Consider the following 4,758-nt stretch of genomic DNA (forward strand, 5'->3'; position numbering starts at 1 on the left):
TCCAGCCTCCGAATCAACCCTCGTGGAGTTTCACCGCATCGAGACGCAGCATCTCGATTATTTGATTCGAGCCTGACTGCATCTCACGGTACCGTGGTTTTGTTGTCGTTGATCGATCGAGGGCGATAGTAGTTCGCGCTCTCGGCGTTCCTATTGTCCGGGAATACCCGATGTATTTCCGGAGGAGCTGCCTCCTCGAAGGCCGTGGAGTTCGCGATTGAGCTGATTCCGGGAACCGCGCCGACATCGAAAGCTCCTTATCGTATGGCACCAAAAGAGTTGAACGAGCTGAAGGTTCAACTCCAGGAGCTTTTAGACAGGGGATTCATTCGCCCTAGTGTTTCCCCATGGGGTTCTCCAGTGTTATTCGTCAACAAAAAAGACGGCACCATGAGGTTATGTATTGATTACAGACAGCTGAATGCAGTGACCGTCAGAAATAAATATCCTTTACCACGGATTGAGGGTTTGTTTGATCAGCTCAGAGGTACATCAGTGTATTCTAAGATTGATTTGCGATCCGGATATCATCAGTTGAGGGTCAGAGACTCAGATATCCAGAAGACAGCTTTCCGTACGAGATATGGTCATTATGAGTTTTTGGTAATGCCATTTGGGCTTACCAATGCTCCAGCGGTGTTTATGGACTTGATGAACCACATTTTTCTGGAGTATCTGGATCAGTTTGTTATCGTTTTCATTGATGACATATTGATCTACTCGCATTCCGAGGAGGAGCATGCACAACATCTTCGTATAGTATTGGAGACTCTTCGACGACATCACCATGCGAAGTTCGGCAAGTGTGCATTCGGCTATCCTCGATTGGTTTTCGGGACACGTGGTTTCTAGCAGGTATTTCGATTGATCCTCGAAGATCGAGGTCACACCGGTTGGGAGCGGTAAGTCGATTCGGAGATCCGCAGTTCGATTGGCGGATATTACCGACGCGTTTTGTCGAGGACTTCTCGCGTATTGCTATGCACTGACACGTCTTACCGGAAGGCGTGAAGTTCATATGGTCCGAGGATTGCGAGACTTTCAGGAGTCAAGCGGAGATTAGTGTCGGCTCCAGTTTTGGTTTTACCTTCGGAGAGGACGGATTTGTACTTTACACGGATGCATCTCTTGAGGGTTTGGGCGCTGCTTTGATGCGACAGAGTAGTCTCTTATGCTTCTCGTCATTTGAAGGAGCATGAGAAGAACTACCCATTCATGACACTAGCTGCCATCATCTTTTCTTTGAAGCTATGGCGACATCATTTATACTGTATCACATTTGAGATTCTCACGATCATAAGAGTCTCAAATACATTTTCACTCGGAAGGAGCTTAATCTCCAGCGGAGGAGATGGATGGAGTTCTGAAGGACTATGATTGTACCATTAACTACCACCGGGAAAGCTAATGTGGTTGCAGATGCACTCGAGGAAGTCCAGAGGACTTTGGCTTGCACCGGACTTGATCCGGACTTGATTCGAGTTTCTGGAGTTAGATCTTGAGGAGGGACCGAGCAGGTATTCTTGTTACCATGGTTGCTCGATCGTCGATCGGGCGAGGATCCGAGAGGCAGCCGATGATCGGCATTTGCGGTTTATTAGCGATCGGATAGCTTAAGGCGTGATAGAGTTTACACGAGGCGAGGAGGGTATCATATACTTCCGAGGCGATTATGCGTACCTCGGTCTTATCCGGTCTTACGGGAGCTACTACAGGAGGCACATCGTTCTCAATTTGCGATCCATCGGCGGAACCCGTATGTATCGGGACTTGAGGCGTTCCTTGGTGGAGCGGCATGAAGAAAGACATCGCGGTTTCGTAGCTAGATGTCTTGTCTGTCAGCAAGTGAACAGAGACCTCTGAGGATTACTTCGATTCCTATTCACGAGTGGAAGTGGGATCACATTACCATGGACTTTGTGGTAGGGTTGCCGAGGACACGGCGAGGCCATGACGTTTGGGTAGTCGTTGATCGATTAACCAAATCTGCGCTTCTTAGCGATTCGGAGGACTGATCCCTTGGATCGATTGGCGGATCTGTATAGTCGAGAGATTAGACTACATGGTGTTCCGTTGAGTATCATTTCGGATAGAGATCCACGGTTTACGTCTCGTTTACGTCTGCGGCAGCCTTGGCACAGCTCCGTTTGATGACTTTCCATCCAGAGCGGATGGGCGGTCGAGCGGACCATTCAGACTTTAGAGGACTGCTGAGGTCATGTGTTATGGATTTTGGAGGCGGTTGGGAGGACCATCTGCATTGGTAGAGTTGCCTACAACAACGGCTTCCATTCGGCTATCCGGATGGCACCGTTTGAGGCGTTGTATGGTAGACCTTGTCGGACACCCATCCTCCGGGATGAGGTTGGAAGGCCGTTGTTGGGACCTCGAGAGAGTTCAGCAGATGCGAGTTGGTCCGTTATCGAGACGGAGGATGTCGAGGCGCAGGACCGTCGGAAGAGTTATGCTGATCGGAGAGCACTAGAGTTCTCTGTTGGCGACCATGTATTTCTGAGCCTCGAAAGGGGTGAAGAGATTTGGCCTCGAGGTAAGCTAGCTCCATGATACATTGGTCCTTCGAGATCTTGGAGAGGATCGGACGGTAGCTTATCGACTACCGACCCTGTCAGGCGTTCACGATGTATTTCACGTATCCATCTTGAGGAGATACATTCTGACCCGACACATGTCTTGGTGATATTCCGTTCGATTCGGCTGACATTACATATGAGGAGGTTCGGTATGGATTCTCGGCCGGAAAGAGCGTCGATTGCGGAACAAGACTATCCGATGGTTAAAGTCGGATGGCGGCATCATTCGGACGAGGAGGATACTTGGGAGCTCGAGGATACTATCCGAGCTCGATATCCCATCTTTTCATTTGAGGTATGTGATTTAGTTTACCGTTCAGCATTTACGCTATATCTGTTGTTAGTACTTGCGATGGTAGATAAAGAAATTTGGGGACAAATTTTTATTAGTGGGGAGAATGTAAAATACTGGAAATAAGCGAATATTAATAAGGAAATTTTTGAATTTTGGAAATTTTAATTTTTCGAAGTTAAACAGACGAGTTTACGGGGATAATAGTGGGCCCCGGAAAAGCCTGTTTTGGCCACCCCAATTAAATGAGGAAAAGTTGAATTTTTCTTAATTCTTTTCCTTTATTTATTTTTTTTCCTTTTTCCTGCATTTTTCGCCGTTTCCTCATTTCTTCTCCCCGACGCCGATCGCGCGCCTTCTCCCCATGCCCTAACCGGTCGCACGGGCGGTTCCTTCTCCCCGAGTGCACAAAAACCCTCGGCCACTTCTATTTCTTCCTCCCAAGCCGCACACCCGAAGCCTTCTCCTCTTCTCCTCTTCTCTGCCGCCGGCCTTCCTCCGCGCTACTGCCGAGCCCCGATCTCCTCTGTGCCCTAGCATCTCCGCCGACGCCGCTTCCCGATTTCCCCTCCCCTCCTCTGGTCCGACGAGACACTGCCAGCCTTCCTTCTTCCCTAGCGCCGGCTGCCACCATCACTGTGCCTGCCGACGCCGCTATCTTTCGACCTCAGCGTCGACCTCCTCCACTTGACCGTGCCCTAGCTCCGAACCAAGTCTTCTTCCTCAGTTTTTCTAGTTGTTATCGCCAGTGTAACTCTAGCAAGTATTCAACAGCCGCTGGGACCAATCGTCGAAGAAGGAACTGTTGATTTGAGGGTAAGCCAACCTCAATAACCTTGCTCTATTGATTTGTCATCATGCCCTAGTTACTGTGCTTGCTGTTCTGATGGTTTGGAAGTTTCTTTGTGTTGCTGCCACAGAAACACAGGGTTCCCGGCAGCAACTTCGCTGTGACTTAGGCAACAAATTTCCAGCATCAATAGGGGGCTTCAGATTAAGGTAAGGATTAGGTGATTGAATATATGTGTGATGAAGTATAAGTTGACACATAATTAATTGATAATTATTTGATCATTAGGTTTGTGTAGATTTATTTGGTTATCTAGATTTGGATCTTATAATTGTTTATGGGTAATGGATCCTTGATGTAGATTGGTTTGGTTTAAAATGGAACGAGGGTTAAGACAATTAACCCTAGTCAATTGTTAGATTTAATTTAGGGTTAAATAATTTATTTAGCTATTTATAAGCATTTAGCTAAATAATCGTATATGTATTGGTGACACAGGACTGTGACGCGAGACGAGTATCTCGGAGTCAGATTTGGACTTTTCTTATCGGAGGCGGGTACTTTTGACTTATTGTCTTTGATATGCTTAGTAATTAAATTAACAAGATGCATTAATTGTGTTTCTTACTTGTTTCGGTTAATCACTGCCCAATACATGCTACCTGTTGATTGATTGTTTGTTTACATCTTGTATGGATATGTACCTGATTCCACATGCTCATGGGTAGTGATATAACCATATTTTACCATGTCAGGACCTAGGTTTGATACCTTATATGATCAGATACCTTGATATGATTCATTCGCTTTGGTGCACATTATGATATGTCCAGAGATTGGTTTAGTATATTACCATGTTTAGTGACATGCACCATTCGCATGATTGCATGCTGAGTGATTGATTGCTCCTTTATTGTCGAGCACTTTGCCGGTTTCATCATTGTTCGGTGCTCCGTTGTGGCGCTCATGGGTAGCGGGACACAGCGTGGTAGCACGAGTTTTGCTCTGCTCCGTTGGTCCGCTCATGGGTAGTGTGACGCAGTGTAGTAGCCGTTAGAGATCCCTCCCCCGTCATCGTGTGAGAG

General features: G+C 47.1%; 1 long non-coding RNA gene across 1 annotated transcript; it reads left to right on the forward strand.

Moving 5' to 3' along the window:
• Positions 1 to 3,646: 3,646 nt before the first annotated feature.
• Positions 3,647 to 4,224, forward strand: LOC121988379. Its single transcript, XR_006114012.1, has 3 exons — positions 3,647 to 3,699; positions 3,804 to 3,882; positions 4,172 to 4,224. It is a non-coding gene; the product is annotated as an uncharacterized LOC121988379 (long non-coding RNA).
• Positions 4,225 to 4,758: the final 534 nt, after the last annotated feature.

Source organism: Zingiber officinale, chromosome 6B (assembly GCF_018446385.1).
Source record: "Zingiber officinale cultivar Zhangliang chromosome 6B, Zo_v1.1, whole genome shotgun sequence".
NCBI lineage: Eukaryota > Viridiplantae > Streptophyta > Magnoliopsida > Zingiberales > Zingiberaceae > Zingiber > Zingiber officinale.